This window comes from Lissotriton helveticus, chromosome 11 (assembly GCF_964261635.1).
Source record: "Lissotriton helveticus chromosome 11, aLisHel1.1, whole genome shotgun sequence".
NCBI lineage: Eukaryota > Metazoa > Chordata > Amphibia > Caudata > Salamandridae > Lissotriton > Lissotriton helveticus.
This window is the reverse complement of record NC_136072.1, coordinates 323,840,173-323,860,445: the sequence shown is the minus strand read 5'-3', so window position 1 is coordinate 323,860,445 and position 20,273 is coordinate 323,840,173. Positions and strand designations below refer to the sequence as shown.

The 20,273-nt window shown below is 48.4% G+C and overlaps 1 protein-coding gene across 1 annotated transcript in view; it reads left to right on the top strand.

The window, feature by feature from the left end:
- Positions 1 to 20,273, top strand: part of UBXN7 (UBX domain protein 7) — a 701,503-nt gene that overhangs the window by 353,279 nt on the left and 327,951 nt on the right. The window lies entirely within an intron of this gene.

Below are 20,273 nucleotides of genomic sequence, written 5' to 3'. Positions count from 1 at the left end.
TACCATGCGACAAAGACTCATTTAGAAGATTGAGAACAGGGCTAGGAAGGGTAGTAAAAATTTCCTTCAAAATTCGAGGAGGGCAACAGTCGGTTGGAGACCCAGATTTGTCTTTAGAAAGAAGATTTCTAAAAGTGTGCTCACATATAGCAGAAAAATGCGAAAAAGTGCAAAGATTAAGAGTGGGATGAGAAGTAAGGTCCTGGGTTTGACAAACCGGAATACTGGATTTGATTTTATGATTTTTTTTTTCCATAAAAAAGAGATTCAGTGCATTACAGAAAGTTTGTGAGGGGGCTGTTCTACTCAGAACTCTGTCAGGATTAGAGAGCTTGTTTACAATGTGTAAGATCTCCTTTGAGCGGTTAGTTGCTGACACAATTGTGAGTGAGAAGTGAGCCTCTTTAGCCTTTAAAATAGATTTTTTATAAGCTTTCAAAAAATCTAAATAGGCTTATTTATCTTCAGGTGTATAGTTGCTGCGCCACTTTCTTTCCAATTGCCTTAAGGCATGTTTTTGATGTTTCAGCTCGTTTGAAAACCATTTCTGGGCATCATGGTGGCGTGAAGTGTGAACCTTCCTAAGAGGGGCAAACCTATCACTGGCGGTCCGTAACCAACTGGTCAACTGAGTATCAGCCAGGTTGATTGAGGAGTTGCATGAGGGGAGCGAGATGGCAAGGGAAGCAAGAAATGAAGGTTTCTCAATCTTATTCCAGTTCCTGCAAGTGCGCCCAGTCAAGCTAGAATGGCAATTCACAAGACTAATTTGAACATTAGGCATTAGCAGTTTTGACATTTAAATTGGTGAATATTTGCGAACAGTTAATGAAATTGTAAGCCCAAGTTAAAGAATAAGAATAAGAATTTTTCTGATGGATGCTGATTAATCACCTTGTGAATATTCCTCCTGGTGTCAGACTGGATCCGGATACTCAAAAGTAGTACTCCTGCACACTGGTAAGTGACGTTGTGCAGCTCCACTCCGTTATTCTGCTCTGAGAGTAAAGAGAGGGCCACAAATAAGCTTCACCTTGGAGCGCTAATGTCAGACCCTTTCTCCACATTTCTACTTTTACAAGTGTGCAAGGAAAATGTGTCACCTTCCAAAATAACAGGGTTTAAACCTTGTAGGGACTGTCACAAGCAGATGTCTGTGACCAACCCCCATGAGGTAGGTCTGTACTGCCTAGGTTCAAAGCATTACTCTGGGCCTGCGACAACTGCGAATAGATTCACCCAAAGGCCATATGTGAGAAGTTGCCCTGATGTATGATGTCTCCAATTCTGGGGGCACCTTGTATCAGTCCAAACAATCCCTTATGGTGGTGGTTGTAAGTCCACCTTTTAGACAAGCTATCCTAATGGTAGCATGGACTAAGCAGTCTTACGCTAAACTCAAGAGGGCATGGAAAGCCAGCTGTTTTACCATATGCAATCCTGTAATACCAAATGAAAGGACACCACACAAGTTATATATTATAAAAAATATACATTCACTGAGACGGGACGATAAACTCGGAAACGGGAGCACTGCAAATATGCCCAATACCTAAAGAAGAGATTTTGATGGTCCCGTAAATCACAATCGCTGAACCCGTAGGACAGAAAACGTGAAAGACGTCACGCTTAACTAATCATATTACGTCTGATATTATCCTGGTGACACAGATGGGAATACTGCTAAAAGCTGCATGTTGGAAGAAAGACTGAGAAGTTAGATCGAAAACAAAAACAAAAGGAATTGGAGGAAGGAATATATTCCCTGTATTGTGGTCAGATTGATATTTCTTGGTTCAAAAGACGCAAGGTGTATGTTTTACAGCTCAACCAACCTTAGAGCCCTGAAGAAGTCACAGTGGTGACGAAACGCGTTGGCTGCTAGCAATTTTTTGAACTTTCACCATGCTTATCCTTGAATAAAAAGCTCTACTTCATATTTGTCAAGATTTGGACTCCACTTCTTCCTGGAAAGCGTAAAAGTTGTATATGTGTAAATACTATTGCATAATTGAGCAAAAAATATAATGTATATATAATTTTCCTTGTGCGGGTCCTTTTGCTATTATCAAAAAATATATGTATTTATTACTAGAATAATCCTCTGTACTCTTTATTAGTGCAGAGGCACAAGTGTTTAAACAAAAGCACAGTTAAACATACACAAGTTGCACAATTTTGGATTAGCCCAGTGGCCACTCTAACCATATACTAAAATAGTGGTATAAGTACCACCTCTCGCACAATGGTAGGGCCTAGGGCCTTGTGAATCGCTGGGGCTACTCGGGACTAACAGTGGTGAAGTCGGGAGAGGCCCGCGGGACTCGGGTGCAGCGCCTAAAGCACACGCATGCACCAATGCAAAGTCAATGGTGCGTAAAAGTTAGAAAGTTACTGTTTTGGAAGTCTTCCGACTGGAATAGATTTACCCCACTTTAAACTAGGACACTAGAGGTGTAAACCACTACAGGAGCACTGGTGTTTGATCGTTACCTCACCCACAGGAAGCGGGTGTATAGGTGCCAAAGTGTGTCGGGTTTCGCCGTGGAGATCTATGGAGCTTGGATATGAAGATGCTGCAGGCGGCCAGGAGAGAAGAGTCCAGTTGGATCCAAGGGTGGATCGAAGATGTAGGGTACCTGAAAGCAGAGGGGACAGAGTCTGGGTCACTCAGCAGTGACCAGGGTGGAACCAGGAAGGAACCAGGCAATGTCTGGCGCAATCAGGTGGTTGTCGAGAAGCTTGTCTCCGCTGCCACGTGGACTCTGGGGCGTTGAGGGTGCCCAGGAGTGATCACGAGCTGTCCCACGAAGGCTCTCGCTGTCGGCTTCTGGATCGGAGTCAACAGGCCTTGGCAAATGCAACCCACGCAGGATTTGAAGATGGCTTCTTACTCGGGCCAGCAAGGTCAGATAGATTGCTCCTTTTTAGGGGAGCGAGGGCCAGTCTGGAGCAACCAGACTAGCGGAGTAAATTCAAGGATTCGTCGGTACTGGGGCCACTAGCCAACGGGCAAGTGACTGGACCAGCGCATCGAGCAGAAAAATGCAAAAGGGCCCCACGCAGCACTCTGTGAGTGTGGAGGGGAGATCTTCGGTGCAAAAGCTGCTCGGGTCTGGGGCTTCTCAAACCCCAATGCACAGCCTCGAGGGAGCCTCGGGAGCTTCACGGTCAGCACTTCGTAGTTTTTCCAAGATGGCCGGCTCCATGATTCACGTCGCCTCCACGGGGCTCAGATTCACTAGGACTGTGGATCGGGCTGTTAGAAGTCAGGGAAGCTGGTTCTTGTCGATCTGTCGCTCGAGTTCCGGCAGGAACTGCAACAAAGCAAACCGTTGGGCACTGGATGGTGCCTGTTTGCACAGGGTGGTCACTCCTTGACCACAAGGGAGATTCTTCAGTCTTCCACGTCGAGTGGGATGTCGAAGGGTCCAGAGTTCTGTATCAAAGTTTCAGTCAGGATAATCTAATGCTCCTGGGCACAGCTCCTACCTTTATTCCAAATCAAGGGGCTGGATTACCTGCTAGGTCCCTCCTATGGGTGGGGACCCAGGAAGGGGGTGGTTACACCCCTTTCCCTTTGTCCAGTTTCGCTCCAGAGCTGGGGCTGGAGTGCCCCAGAACTGGGTTGACTGGATTTTGCATGGGACACCTTGTGTGCCCCAGGCAGTGTCTAGTTTCATTCAGCCCTCCCTGCTCCAATCCACTATCTCCTGTCTGGGGTGGTGTAGCACTTCCCTGTGACAGGAAAGTCTTTGTCCAAGCCTCCCCTGCCAGGTTTCGGTCAGCAGCAGGAGGCCAGACTTGTGTCTGTGGCAGCAGCATCCATTTTGTGATGCTGAGGCTCTGGTTAGAATTAACCGCGTTTTAAGTAAAGTAGCATGTCTTTTCCCTCTAGAAGGGTGGAATGCGACCCCCGTCGCCAGAACTGGCGAGGGGGTAGTATTCCAAAGTGTATGACACCTTACACAACATGTTTTGATAAAGCCAAACCAAAGTTGGCAATAACCGCGAGGATTATAATGCACTAGAGAGTATATGGTATGGCAATATCCTGGAACAGCTATAAGGAAATGGTTCCGAAAGCTGCAGACAGGCTCAGCTCATACTAGAGCACCATCTCACCTAAAACCAAGCACTCTGCCTCCAGGATTGTTAAGGCCTGCCATAGGAGTGACTTATAGGTATATATGTGTCCAGATATATGTTTATATATAGGTATACTATATCTAAGCAAGGGGTGATTACACGACCTTGCCCCAGCTGAGTGATCAGCCAGTTGTGTCAGTTTGGATGGCCAGCCAGGGGTGGCAAAAGATATGCTGCAGCCCCTGGTAGGCCTTGGATGCACCTATGCCCTGGGTACCTATAGTACCTAAATCCAATTTAGTTATGCACCTAGGGTACATGGAGTCCATTTTAAAGAGAGCAGATAGCCTGGGGTCCTGATTAGCAGGGTCCCAGGCTAACTAAGTCGAAAACCAGCTAAACACAAGGGAAAAAATCTGGGGTAACCATAGTCAGGTATCCACCTTCCTACACCATACGTGACTGCAAGGCGAAACTACGTCACCAAGCATCAAAAGACGTGATGGGTTGAAATCAAAAGTGAAGTCCTATCCCACTCCTGAAGACATTCTCTTGTCGTGGTCATTGTCTTAGGGTGATTCCCAAAAGAAGCACGAGAAATCCATGGTGGAATCTGCCGCTTACCGCCACTCAGGAACTTCAGCGCGGATGTGAGGACATAATTTTACCTCTAGGTCTTACTTGTGAAGAACCAAATCCAAGTTTAGTCCTGATGCAATCAGAATTTCCGGATCCAGTGCATACTTTGTAGCAAACAGCAGCCTTTAGGGAGGCCTTGCTGCGCATGTTTGGCAGGCTTCAGTCTCCTTCTGGTGCTCCATGGGGCTCAAGGATCCACAGAGACCTTAAGTTGGTATCCCAATGGTGGGCTAACCCCTGTGTGCCGAATGTGTCTTGAACCAGTTTCGGGTGCCACACCGGCTTCAGTGCAGACTTAGGTTCACTTGGATGGCACAGGTTCCTTTCACATCAGTGGCGACAGAAGAGCAGCTCTTACCTATAGTAGTCTCAAACTCCGAACTGGCTTCATCTAGACAGAGGCCGTACCTGATCCTACTGAAGTGCAGTCTGTTGCAAATCCCTCCGGCACCAATACCTTGCCCTCCCAAAACACAGCAGAGCTCAAACACTACATCAGGTCTTTGGATCAGATTCAGACAATGACTATGAAGAGGCTCGCGTATTAGTCACACAATGCAATGAGGACAATTGATATGCCGAATTGCAGGATGCCAGTGGTCTTGAAACCTCCCCAAACATTGGACTTGTCTCTCCCCCTGGTCATGCCACAGAGGAGAGTACATCTTTGCTATGGTCATGAGATGGGCTGTAGAGGTTCTTGACCTGCAGCTCCCTACAATGGAGGTTAAATCGAACGCCCTGGCGGAGGTTCTTCAGCTTGGCCAATTGCACTATGGCAGGCTTAAGGAAAAAACATGGCGATAGTGCCCTTTCTACCCCTGCTCTTTCCACCAGTTCCATTAACCCCTGGTGGAGAGATCCAAGAAAAGATCACAGAAGAAGTATGTGATTCGAAAGAAAGTACTGAAAATTTATGTTCGAGGCATGTGGGCTGCTGAATTTATATCTATGCATAGATCGCCGCCTAGTGTTGGGTCCGGATGATTGCACATTGTTGTCCTGGAGAGTCTTCGAAGTATCACGAGATAGGTGGCTCCTCCCCTGGACTACAGTGCGCATGGGCATCCCCTCCATGCTCAGATTGTTTTTTTCCGACATTGGGTTCGGATGTACTTCTTAACTCAAGTTTGGTATATATATTAGTTACTCTGTTTCGAGGCCAAAAGGCCTTAGGGGCGTCGGTATTGTCTTTCGTTCGGTGCCTTTTAACTTTCCAGTTCTTCAACTGGACTTCGGAAGACTTTTCTGCCTTTCGACACCAAAGGCCATCGACGATGGAACGGAGCCCGTTCAAGCGCTGCCCTGTCTGCAACTCTAAATATCCACACATCGACGTGCACCCGGTGTGTAACAAATGTCTCTCACCGGACCACGATGAAGACCGCTGTATGACCTGTTCAAAATTCAGGTCGAAGAAAACTCTTCGTCTTCGACGCGCTGCACGACAGTCGGCCCGAGAATCGGCTCCGGACCCGGAGAACTTCTTCGGTGGTGACGACAAAGAACATGTACATGAAGAGGATCCGGAGCACTCGGATCCTGCGTCGGAGCCAGTCTCCACCTACAACGAGGACGAGGAAGAACTCTACGTCCATGATGAAGACATCGTCGAGGTAGGGGACGACGTACAACCTATCGGAGCCGTTGATGACGACTCAAGCGAGGAGCTAGGCCCAACCGCAGTAGCAGGGCCTCATAAAGACTCTTCCACGGCTCAGGTCGAGGCATCGCCGGAAGGCCTTAGCCAAAATCTTCAACACCGTTCTCTAGTCCCGCTTCAAGGCCAGACTAAGAACATTTCCAAAGAGCCATCGGTCGATCGACCACACTCAGTGGACAAACCGAAACCAAAAGACAATAAATCGAATCCGACACTGGTTAAAAAAAACGTAGACTCCACGACTTCGGAACATTCCAAGTCGAAACGTACGTTCGACCCCTCTGGGTCGAAAGGGGGCGTCGAATCGAAGATCGGATCGACTACGCCTGTGTCTGCAGTGAAACACGTCACGCTCCCGTCGACTGCCGGCTCCAAAGATGGCGGCTCTTCCGAAGGACTCTAGGCCCAAAAGACCATCGATCCGAAGACTAAGAAGCCACTGTTGGTCAAGGCCTTCGACCCGAAGACGAAAGTTGGATCGAAAGACCCGAATGCGTTGAAGACCAAGGGCGTTCCTGCACCACAGCAACGGCTCGAATCGATGCACGGCCTCAAACGCGCTGAACTGTCGAAGTCGGTCGAATGGAAGACACCGACGCCATCGAAGAAAGTGAGTCCGTCGCCAATGCTTACGGCGCCCATGAAGTTCGGACTACCCCCTACAGTACGGCCTAAACAGGTTCTACATACACAGGCTTCCGACTCTTCCAAGTCGACGTCAGTTGCCGCAACCACTCAGCCACGGTCGGACGACGTTGTGTTCCAGCCACCGTCCCACGACAACCAGTCCAAACTCTACATCGACTCCAAATCGGGTCGACTCACCATTTACAAGCGAAAAATCAGGCCTGAAACGCCTATGGAACATTATAGGATACCGCTAAAGAAAGAGAGACTCTACCACCTCTCCTGTTCTTTTTGAGCCCATGCAATCATATGATCAGGACTATACCTACTCTCCCACAAATGTCACTGAGGATGTGGAAGAAGGGGACAATGAGGACCAGTTTAACTATCCCATGGATACTGATCAGGATGAGTCCCAGCCGTGGGCTGACACTGTGGACCCTGCTGAGCCACACACCACCCCTGATACTCTTTCTTATGCTATCAAGCCTTCGCCTACTGAAGATACTGCTGCGTTCAACGCACTGATTGAGAGGGCGGCACATAACCATGACGTAGATATGCACGCTGACCCAGGGGAGGAAGACTTTCTTTTTGATACGTTCTCCACTTCAGAAAGGTCTATTAAAACTCTGCCTATGCTCAAAGGTGTGCTCAAACATGCAAGTGACATTTTTAAAGAGCCCACTAAAGCAAGGGTGGTGAACCCAAGGATTGAGAGGAAGTACTAGCCTGCGCCTGTGGATCCTACCTACATCAGGGGACAACTCCCACTGGACTCCTAAGTAGTGGCTAATGCTCGCAAAAGAGCGAACTCACAGACGACGGGTGATGCTCCTCCTCCGGACAAAGAGTCCAAGATCTTAGAGGCCTCTGGAAAACGTGTGGCAGCTCAAGCTGCTAATATTTGGAGAATCTCCAATACCCAGGCCCTGTTAGCAAGATATGACAGGGCACACTATGACACGTTAGAGCAGTTACTGCAACACCTGCCAGATGCTTATAAGGAAGGGGCAGAAATGCTTATACAAGAAGGGAAGTTAATCTCCAACGCGTCCATTAAGTGGGCGTTGGCTGCAGCCGACACAGCAGCTAGGGCCATAAACACTAGCGCTATGCTCAGGAGGCATGCCTGGCTCCGCATCTCTGGATTTAAATCGGAGATCCAAACTACCCTGCTGAATTAGCCAGTAAACCCTGACTTCCTGTTTGGTCCGGAGGTGGACACCACTCTTGAAAAGATTAAAAAAGACACTGAAACTGCGAAATCCATGGGAGCTCTGCAGTCTCAGCAGTTCAGGGGCGGTTCCTTTCGTCGCTCCGGTAACAGGGGAGCCTCAAGAGGACAAGCATCGCAACAAGCCCAGTACACCAAGGGGGCACACAAACCACCTATAACAAGAACAATAGGGGTGGATACTGTGGGAACAGCAGCAAGGGCAGAGGACGTGGAAATAATAACACCAGGTCCTCCACCACTAACAAGCAGTGACGTCTTGTCACTGCCCCCCGAACATATAACACCGGTCGGGGGGAGACTCCAGCAGTTCCTGCCAGTCTGGGAAAGCATTACCATGGACAGGTGGGTGAGACAACTTATACAACACGGTTATTGTCTAGAACTGACCTCCACCCCGCCCAACATACCCCCAAAGCACTGTCCTATGTCTGCCGAGCACATGCACTTATTGCAGCAGGAAGTCATATCCATGCTGCAAAAGGGCGCCACAGAACTTGTGCCTTTAGAACAGCAGGGTACAGGGGTGTACTCGCTGTACTTCTTAATCCCAAAGAAAGACGGGTCTCTGCGGCCCATTCTAGACCTCAGACTTCTAAACCAATACATCCTGTCAGAACACTTTCACATGCTAACGTTACAGCAAGTTCTGCCGTTGCTCAGTCAAGGAGATTTCCTAGCAACATTAGATCTAAAGGATGCCTACTTCCACATTCCCATTCACCCCAGTCACAGAAAGTATCTCAGGTTCACCATCAACAACCAGCATTACCAGTTCAAAGTCCTGCCTTTCGGGGTCACTACGGCCCCCAGAGTGTTTACCAAGTGCTTAGCGACAATTGCCACGCATCTTCGGCGGCAACACATCCATGTCTATCTGTATCTGGACGACTGGCTTGTACAGGCAAAGTCAGCCCAGCAGTGTGCCGACCACATGTCCCGCACAATTCACCTCCTACACAGTCTGGGCTTTTCGCTCAATTACCAAAAGTCCCATCTTCAACCCGCACATGTACAGCAGTACCTAGGCGCGGAAATAAACACGCTCGCTGCCACAGCGCAACCAAACTCAGCAAGAGTCAACAGCATGCGAGTGCTCATTCAGAAATTCAGGCCACAACACTCACTCCCAGCGCAGGTGTTCATGCAACTAATAGGCATGATGGCCTCCTGCATCTTTATAGTCCCCCACGCGAGGCTACACATGCGTCCGCTTCAGGAATGCTTGGCGCGCCAGTGAAACCAGGCTCATGGACAGCTTAAAGACCTAGTGTTGGTGACCGGTCGTGCATACAACTCTCTGCATTGGTAGAGCACACAAAACCTTTGCAGGGGACGACCGTTCCAAGAGCCTGTGCCACAGATAGTACTGACAACGGACGCATCTCTCCAAGGCTGGGGGGGCGCATGTCCTCCACTATACAGTGCCGGGACTATGGACACCGCGACAGCAGAAAATGGACATCGACCTATTGGAACTGATGGCAATCTTCATGGCAATGAAGGCATTCAAGGTGCATCTCTGCAACAAAGTCGTGTTGATCCGGACGGACAACATGACTGCCATGAAGCAGGGAGGGACACACTCCCCTCAATTGTCATACCTAGCGCAGTGCATGTGGAAGTGGGCCATTCAGAGGAACATGTTCCTCATGGCGGAACACCTCCCGGGCAAGGACAACCAGATGGCGGATCACAGCCACCAAATGCACGAGTGGGAGATACATCCCTCAGTGTTCCAGCCCTATTTCCAGCAGTGGGGTCATCCAGAGATAGACCTCTTTGCCACACACGAAAACGCAAAATGCCGCGCCTTCGCCGCCAGGTTCCCACACCCGCAGTCTCGGGGCAATGCGATATGGATGAACTGGTCGAACAAATTTGCGTACGCCTTTCCTCCAGCACCACTCATACCGCTGGTGGCACGCAAACTGAGGCAACACTCCATGACGCTCATCCTGGTTGCTCCAACGTGGGCGAGACAGGCATGGTACACAACGTTCCTAGAACTTTCCGTGGTTCCCTCCAGCGCCTAAAACTCACACCCAGTCTCCTCACTCAGAGCCATGGAGACATTCAGCACCCAGATCCGCAGCAGTTGAGCCTTGCAATATGGCTCCTGAGGTCATAGTTTGGCTACCTCCATCTACCTCCTGACTGTATGGACATCATAAAGGAAGCTAGGCATCCCACCACCAGGGCCTGCTACGCGGCAAAATGGAAGCGTTTTGTTATCTATTGCTCCAACAATAACATAAATCCACTTGATGCTTCCACGCAAAACATCATATGCTATTTGCTGCACCTGTACAGGTGTAACCTAGCGTATAGTTCCATCAAGGTACATTTAGAAGCAATGGCGGCTTATCTTCAAAATAGACAGCACCTATCCCTTTTCAGAGTGCCAGCCATTAAAGCATTTATGGAGGGACTAAAAAGGGTCATTCCTCCAAGACACCCGCCTTCGCCGGTTTGGAACCTCAACATAGTCCTCACCAGGCTCATGGGCCCACCATTTGAACCTCTCCACTCTTGTGAAATACAATTTCTCACATGGAAAGTGGCTTTTCTGGTCGCAATTTCGTCACTACGACGAGTTAGTGAGCTGCAAGCCCTCACTATTCAGGAACCCTTCATTCAAATTCATGCTAATAGGGTTGTGCTGCGCACCAACCCCAAGTTTATGCCCAAGGTAGTTTCACAGTTCCACATTAACCAAACTATCGAACTACCTGTATTCTTCCCAAATCCTGATTCAGTGGCAGACAGAGCACTACACACACTTGATGTTAAAAGGGCTCTCCTGTATTACATAGACAGAACTAAAGACTTCAGGAAAACTAAACAACTATTCGTTGCCTTCTCTCCACAACACAAAGGCAATCCAATTTTTAAATCAGGTATAGCCAGATGGATTGTTAAGTGCATCCAGATCTGTTATCAAAAGGCTAAACGCACGTTAACAGTTCCCCCAAGAGCGCATTCCACACGCAAAATGGGGGCATCCATGGCTTTCCTAGGTAACATTCCTCTAGAGGACATATGTAGAGCAGCTACATGGACCACCATACACACATTCACCAAACACTACTGCGTGGATGTACACTCAAAACAGCAAGCTGCTGTAGGTCAGGCTGTTCTCAGAACTCTCTTTCAGACTGCTGCAGCTGGCACGGGCAACCGCCAATAAGGAGGGTACTGCTATTTATTCTATGCATAGATATAAATTTAGCAGCCCACATGCCTCGAACGGAATATGCTACTTACCAGTATGCATCTGTTCTTGGCATGTAGGGCTGCTGACATTTATATCGCCCGCCCTCCTCCCCGGTGCCTGTCGCAGCTGTAGCATTCACACTCATTCTAACGCATGGTCATCACTTACTATATCACACTCCATCTCTGCCACAATGGCGAAAAACAATCCGAGCATGGAGGGGATGCCCATGCGCACTGTAGTCCAGGGGAGGAGCCACCTATCTCGTGATACTTTGAAGACTCTCCAGGACAACAATGTGCAATCATCCGGACCAAACACTAGGCGGCGATCTATGCATAGATATAAATGTCAGCAGCCCTACATGCCAAGAACAGATGCATACTGGTAAGTAGCATATTCCTTATTTATTTATTTATTATAACACTTGTGGAGCGCACAAATACCAACCGGTGTCCTGGCGCTAAAAATGGTAACTCCCTGAGATTAGGATTCCCTGGCTAGAGGGTAAAAAGCCATGTTTTGAGGTTCTCTCTGAAAGCTAACAGATTGGTGTATGATTTCTAATGAGGAGTTTGCGAAATGGGCCTTGCGAGTCAAATCTGGCTCGCCTGCAGATCCGGTAAGATCGGCCCTTTTCAGGGATGCTGCCTTTCAGGGACGCACAATAGTGTGTTCTCTGATCAACCTCTCCCTGACTTCTGGCCTTGTTCCTGCCAAGTGGAAGCAAGCGGTAGTTTCCCCGATCCTAAAAAAACCATCTTTGGATCCGTCGAAACCTGAAAACTACCGCCCGATATCTTTGCTCCCTTGGCCGGCCAAGGTCATGGAGGCCCATGTAAATCTGGCCCTCACAGAGCATATGACCCAAGTTAATGTCCTGGATCCCGTGCAGAATGGGTTCCGTGCTGGTCACAGCACCGAGACGGCCCTTCTGGCAATGGTTGAGCACTTGCGGATTGTATTGGATGCAGGTCAAACGGCAGCGCTTATTTTATTAGACCTGAGCGCTGCCTTTGACACTGTTTCCCATCGCATCCTTCTACACCGCTTGCAGGACATTGGCCTTGGTGGTTCAGCTCTGCAGTGGTTCCGCTCCTTCCTTAGTGATCGCTCCTTCTGCGTTGCCACCCCTCCCTTTCAGTCCAAATTCCATCCGTTGGACCTGGGGGTGCCTCAAGGCTCCTCGCTGAGTCCCACGCTTTTTAATCTGTACGTGCAGCCGCTGGCTGAAGTCGCCAGGCAATGGGGCCTAACCATGGTCTCCTATGCCGACGACACTCAGCTGGCGGTTACGATCAGCGGGGATGCCAAGAAGGATGCCCTCAGGTTCCGCAGTGGACTGAGAGAGGTGGCCAGCTGGATGAATAACAACTGTCTCCAGCTGAACGCATCAAAAACGGAGGTGATGATCGTTGGAAGGGATGCGGACCTCTGGGGAGATGGATGGTGGCCTTCTGAGCTGGGAACAGCGCCAGCCCCTGTCCTGGAACTCAGGAATTTGGGAGTATGGCTTGACCATACGTTAAGCTTTGTGACTCACACGAAGAGAGTGGCGGCCTGCTGTTTTGGAGTATTACGTGGGCTAAGACCCCTGCTCAAATTCTTCGATGCTCCTACAAGACAGCTGGTCATTCAAGCGATGATTATTTCTCGCCTGGACTATGCTAGTTCACTCCTTTTAGGAGCGAACCAAGCTGAGATTCTCCGTTTACAGCGAGTCCAGAATGCTGCGGCTAGGGCGGTGGTCGGCTTGCCTCGGGCTTGCCCTACCTCCAACACTCTGCGGTCCCTACATTGGCTCCCGATGAATAAGCGAATCCAATTTAAAGCCCTCAGCATGGTTTTTAAAATTCTTCGTGAGTCTGCACCTTTGCTACTTAATAATTTGATTTCTCCTTATGTGCCAACTCGCTCACTTCGCTCCCTTGGACAATCCTTGGTGGTTGTGCCTCGGTTCAGACTCAGCCGGATGGGAGGACGCTCCTTCCGAGTGAAAGCTGCAGTTCTCTGGAATGCGCTCCCCCTGGAAATCCGTCTTCTGGATGATCTAAAACTTTTCTGTTTTAAACTCCCCCTGTTTTAAGTGCTCTGTTTTTGGTGCTGGTTTTAGTGTTGTGTTGTGTCTGCCTTTCCCTGCGCCAGGACGCTCTTTTGCTGGAGCATCTGTGCGCATCTGTGCGCATTAAAAATGTTACATAACATAACATAACAAGGTTCAGAGGGAGGGAGTTCCAAGCCTTTGCTGCTCCCCCAACAAAGCTCCTGCCCCCCCATCGAACCTTCCTGATCCGAGCTGTTTTAATCAATCCCATACTGGCAGACCTCAGATGTCTCCCTGGTCTGTACCACTAGAAATGATCCTGAAGAAACACCGGACCCAAACCATGCAATGCCTTATAGGCAATGCAGATGACTTTAAACATAATCCTCTTCCGCATCGGGAGCCAATGTAATTTCTCCAGTTCCTTAATAACTGATGAAAACTTGGGCAAACCTCCAATAAGGCGGGCTGCCGCGTTTTGTAGGACCTGGAATTTATTCAACACCCCCTGTTGGGCCTCGAGAAGGAGGCTGTTACAGTAGTCGAGGCACGAGAGAACGAGTGCCGTCACTACTGTCTTTTTGCTTCCCTCAGGTAAGAAGGGAAGAACTTTCCTAATGGTTTTCAAAATCCAATATATGGATGAAGTCAGCGCCTTGACTTGGGGTTTGACGGAAAGTTGGTTGTCTATAATGACTCCCAGATTTTTCACTTTTTGAGCCGGAGAGGGCGGAGCTCCCATATCTGTCGGCCACCATCTGGGACTCCAAAGGTTTGAGTTGGATCCAAAGACAAGCACCTCTGTCTTGGAGGAATTTAATTTTAAACAGCTTTTTGCCATCCAGGAGCTCACTGCAGACATGCAGTCCTGGAACCTGGCTGCCACCTCCAGCTCTTTCCCCGGAAGCACCGAGACCACAATCTGGGTGTCGTCCGCGTAGGATGTTAACTCAAACCCGAAGGATCGGATCACCGGGGCGAGAGAGGATACATAGATATTAAATAAAGTGGGGCTAAGGGAAGATCCCTGAGGGACCCCCCCGGGGAGTTCGAAAGGTCTTGATTCAAAGTCAACCATAGCCACCACTTGTACCCGGTCTTTCAGGAATAATAAAAATTGCATGCCAACCTATTCTATATCTCAGGGCTATGACAGGTTCATTCAATGGGAGCAGTTTCTAATATTGGCCCTTCACCAGATGTATCCACAACCCCATTCATTTGATGTGTGCCATAGATCTGTAGATACTTATTTTCACAACCCCATCATTTAGAAGCATTGATGATTTTTGAGGTTATTGGTAGGAAATATTCATTATCAGTTGAAAGTTATACCTTGCGGCCTCAAGTCGGCAATACAAACTTGTTCAAAGTACATGCTATTGATTGCAGCCCATCTCAGAAAATGAAAATCTTCATCTATAGCTTTCTTAACATCTGGTTCATAAAAAGCAGTATCATACTGTGTCCATTGGTGTTTATTGAACTGGTGAAAAACTAAGTGAGGAGAATCCTCATCACTCCAGAACAGCCATGGCTGTGGTCATCCACTGGCTTTCCACAACTATTAGAACAGCTACCCAGGAGATTACAAAGCAGGCAGATTCTCTTATTCAGATTCAGGTGCCAAATCCTGCACCGCAACCTTCAATTGCTGAACTTGGCAGCCTGGCTCCTGAACTCATGCGATATGGTCCTCTAGCTCTTCCACAATTTTGCTGGGACATTTTGAGGAAAGCCACACGTCCTTTCATGAAAGCATTCTGTTCTTTTAAATGATGAGTTTTGCATTTGGTTTTCAGAAAATAAATGTATCCTAATTAGATGTCAAGAGGAAGTAGTACTTCCATACCTTTTTCATTTGGTAAGTCTTGGCTTCAATTGTGTTCTATAAAGGTACGCATAGCAGCTGCTGCCGCTTTCAGGAAAAAACCCTTTACAAACCTCTTTTTTCAAGATTTCCATTATTTTGGACTTTCTAGAAGACTTGCCTGCACCTTTGACAACAAAGGATTTATGTGTATAAAAAGAGGCTGTGACCTCATGTAAAATGTTCATGTTCCTGACTTGAATCTACCAGGGGTGTGCTGCTCCTGGGGCCCAGGGGAAGGCATACCTCCCTGGGCCCTGCCCAGCCCCTGGATGCCCTGTATACCTGGAGTTCTTGCTTGGATCCTAACAGGAGGGGGTTTGCTGCTAGTGGGGCCCAGGAGGGACCGCCATGGGGGCTGCCTCCATGCTACATGCCTACATTGCCCCCCCCCCCCCCCCCTTTTCATTGGACCTTTTGCCTTTGCACCGCCCTGGGAGCGCATTATTTTTCCTTTAAACCGGACCCAGCAGAAGGAGAGCGCGGGCTTCGCAGCGCCTGGCTGCCTCTCGCCGGGAGGGAATCCCCAGCGTAGGGATTCCCCCGTCATGCTGTGATTGCGGGTGCCACCCCGCCTATTTGAATTTAATTACGGGTGTCCACCCCGTTTGTGGTGCCAGTGATTCCGCAGGAGCCCACCCTGCTTTGTGTTTTTAAAATCCCGAGAGAGCCTACCCCTCATTTGCCGCCCCGATTGCCGCCGCCGTCCGCGGCCCGCCTGGTTGTGGATGGGGCTGCTGGATGGAGGTGGAAGTGATGCCGCTGCCGGGCCAGAGGTGGTGTGTAGTCGGTGCGGGGCTCTCATGAGCTAATGGGAGCCCCGAGATGTATGACGCTGGAGGACGGGAGCCCAACCCGCCTCCCGGAGCATGGCAGCAGAGTCCCGGGTCCCGAGAGGGGGCCCGGGTGAAGAGGAAGGTGGGGCTCTCCTCCGGAGAGAGAACCCCGCAAGCATGCCGCTTCCCGAAGAGCAGCCGCACCGGATGAAGAGGAGTCCCCTGAGAAGCCCGGTGAGTGAGTAAGGGCTGGGGGGGGAGCTCCGTGCTGCCAAGTGTTGGCTGTGCCAGTGCAGGGCACAGAGTCAGAGCGGCCTGTGTGCTCAGTGGGCTGCTCCAACGATGGGCATGTCTTGTTTAAGAGCCTAGAGGGCTCCAATGTGGCATTACCTATTTCCAGAGCCTAGATGGCTCCAGCATTTGGCGTAGTCGTTGTTCCCAAGGGTCAGTGAGGGCCTATGTCGTAGTTTTGATTTCACATCTGCCCAGCAAGTAGTGGGCAGCTGCACCTTTTAGGTTATTTCTTTCAGGGGACTTGTTCTTTGCGACCCAGGAGTGAGACTCACTTCTTCGCCCTGCCTTGTCCTCCACAGCTGTGCAACACTTACTGCCAGCTGCAACGTTTAGGCCCCAGTTCTTGTTCTCAGCTGCCCAGCAATTAGTGGGCAGCTGCCACGTTTAGGTTTTGGCGCAGTGACGCCACCTTAACCGTTGCTGCTTAGGCAGCAGCCCTGACTCTCTGGACATAGGGCGTTTGAGCCCCCTTATTTGAGATGGCCAGTTGGCCATGGGGGGATTGTTACATTTATAGGGCGCAGTCCCTAATGTGATTTATGTGCTATTATGATTTATGGCTAATGCTTTTGGGTGATAGGAAATGTACTGTGTGTAGTATGTTTTGCGCACCCTGTTCTGATACCTCTAGATATGGTTTATCCATAGTAGGTTGTTTTACTTGTTTAGGTTTATGTTAGGGAGATTGTACTTCCCTGTGTGATTAACGCCCCTTGTGTAAGGTTTTACTTAGGTGGTGAGGGTCTAATGTAGTTGACTTGTGGGATACTGTGTATGATGGATTTCATGGCACAGACTGTTGCAAAGTACAGTGATTACCAGTGTTTACTGGTTGTGCATTCTATGACCTATTTTATGATTTAGTTCACTTTTACCAAGTTCACTTTGTGATGATCCTGGCAGTGGTCCATGTGGCCCTGTCAGGTGTACATAATCCCTTGTAAATATTACCCGTGCTAGTTGGCACAATGTGTATGGTGTGATTACTATCTGATGTGTTTTGATAATACAAAGGCTATTTTTGATAAAACCTTGTGTGGAGTTCCTTTTGTGGGGGGCCTGGGATGTTGTTGCTGGTGGGTGCGTGCGCAAATACTTAACTTACAATGCCTCCGGGATAAGCCTTGACTGCTCTCACCACGCTACCTAGAGGGTGAGCAGGAGTTATCTTGGCGTGTTACTCCCTTGCCCTGACTAGAGTGGTGGTTTCTGCCTTGCTTTGGCACTAGCCTCAGCCATTACCAACAAAAATGGCCTTCCCTTAAATACCGTGGGATAAATGACCCCAGTTAAATTTCTACTGTTACTATTATCAGACAGAGGGTATCGGTCAACCTTCTTGCCAGGTGTGCTACTTCTAGTCACTTATCTTTACTACCACATTATAAAAAGCGTGTGTGTATATGCCCCACGGTTGGTACTGTCTCCTTACTCTTCACTTCTACTGTGAAAAAAGGGAGGGGAAGGTTGACAGAGCCTCACGGGAGCAACACCCAGGGGAGGATATGACAGGCTGGTACTCGCCTGAATCCCCACTTATCATCATCAGCGTCTGTCAACCCAGAAAGAAAAGGGGATAAACGGTGTGCAATGGAACCAAAAACCATATGTGTAACACGTGTTAAATGACCCACTATTAAAAAGAGCTGTGCTAAACTGGCAACTACACCTTTATTCTGTGCTGTTTGCTCGCTCTATTAAAAACCACAAACCGACATGTTTCATCACCATCATATACTTTACCGGTGATTTCTTCAGGGTTTAGTTCGGGTCAGCATGAATCTTGCACCTCTAGATTCTCCCTTTATTGTACCAGGTGGCCTCTTTTTTCAAGCCTACCGGCCCCCGTAGAAGAATCTGAAACTGTGGGGCACCCCTATATCATTAGCGGGTCCCGAGTACCGCCTGCTAGTCAGTCTCGTAAGTGTGCAACGGTCTGGCTTCCGCTCACCCTGCGTCTCAGCCAACCAGAAATCCCATTTCTAACAATGGGTGAAACAGACAACCTAAAAAACGAATAAGGATCTGGTACCAATTCTGCCGATTATTGCAGATGATGCTGCAGTTGTATACCTGACTGAGCTTGTATTTCATAAAGGATTACCTGTTGTCTCCCATTATTGTCAGAATATGTGCGTAGGACACTCTCCTCAATTGAAGATGTATTCTCGTTTATTCTACCATACATTTGGCAGCTCCTTTGTCTGCCTTATTGGTATTCATCTGAACTTCATTGACTGGAACAATGCGTCAGATCTGTCACCTAGTCTATCCAGGAATGCCTTAGCCAGTTTTAAGTCTCCTTAGCTGTAATTGAGAATACATCTTTTGGTCTTAGTGAAATCTTGATGCAGGACCAACCATCTTTAGTTTTCCAGCATGAATCTAGTCTGGATTTACATTGTGTGCATTCTGAAATCTATTGTTTGGTTCCAGAATTGTGTCGGTCTTCTGCCTTTTCTAAAAACATTTTTGTTTGTAGGCATATTGTCTCAACTACAATTTGGGATTAGATCCATCCCCTTGTGACAGCCGCAATATGGAAGTTCCAGTGAGTAACTTTTTTCTGCCATTGGATCTGGAAGCGCTCCAATGAGTGGGAAAAAATTGCATTGGTGATTAGTCGAGAAACAGCTACATAAGTTGAAAGAGGTGTGAATACACTGAAGAAAAGGGCAGGAAATGGAACAAAAACATAGTCTGAACAGCTTTTCTACTGAGAACCACAGAGCACTCGGCCACACTGTTGGGGAATCTGTACCCAGGTGCCCAAGGCCTTTGTGGGAAATGGAAAATACTCCCTTTAGATTTTGTTCCTTATGTCATCACCAAATTGTGCAAAAGGAGTCACAAGGTGTGCAGTTTGTGCCTATCAGAAGACTGTCGTTTCGAGGCTTGAGAGGCCTGCACCGAGTTTCTGCCAAAAACTTTGAAGATTAGACACAAGTAGCAGTGGGCATACTATGTGGCCTTGCAGTCACAGCAGAAACACACCTTGCTTAGAGAATTTGACTTATCGAGTGAGGAGGTGGAAGATGGAAACCCAGAGGAGGCCTCTCAGGGATGAGGCTCCAACACAAAGGAAGGGGTTACCGACCTCAGAAAGCTGGATGCAGCAAAGAATTTAGTCAAAGAGGCAGAGTCGAGTCCAGTCAATTCAAACTTTATTTCAGGTATCAAAGTGACCATAAAAGTACATTACAAATAGAAAACACGATTTAAAAACATCTCAAGACAGAACAATGCATAAAAGAAAATTAAAGCCTCACAGGCAGCAACGTACAAGTGCAACACAAAAATCGGAGTGTAAAAGGGTCATCAAGACATCAAAAAAGAAAATTTGTCCCCCCAATTTTTGGGTCCCCAACGCCCACCAGTGATAGGTGTTCAGACAAGATATTGAAGTAAAAATATCCCCATAACAACATATCGTCTCCAAAATATTGTGGTATGGAATATTGTCTGCAAGAATATTATTGGTCCGGATGTTTGCACTTTGTTTTTGATCGAAGAAGTCTTGTAGGCACGAGGTAAGTGACTCTTCCTTTTGGTGATAGTGCGCATGGGCATCAACTCCATCCTTGTTTTTTTCTGCCATCTGGTTCGGATGTGTATTGCTGCAGTTCAATATTGTTTTCGGACCCCTTTGACACGCAATCCACTAGCCTTGATGATATTGTTATCGATCGTGGTTCCTTATTCGACGCGCATCATCTCACTTCGAAAAAACTATCCATCGGAAAACTCGAGGCAGGCCGTTGGACCTACCCGCGTCGACCGCTCTAGCAGTTGATGGAACGGACTCAATTTAAGCTAT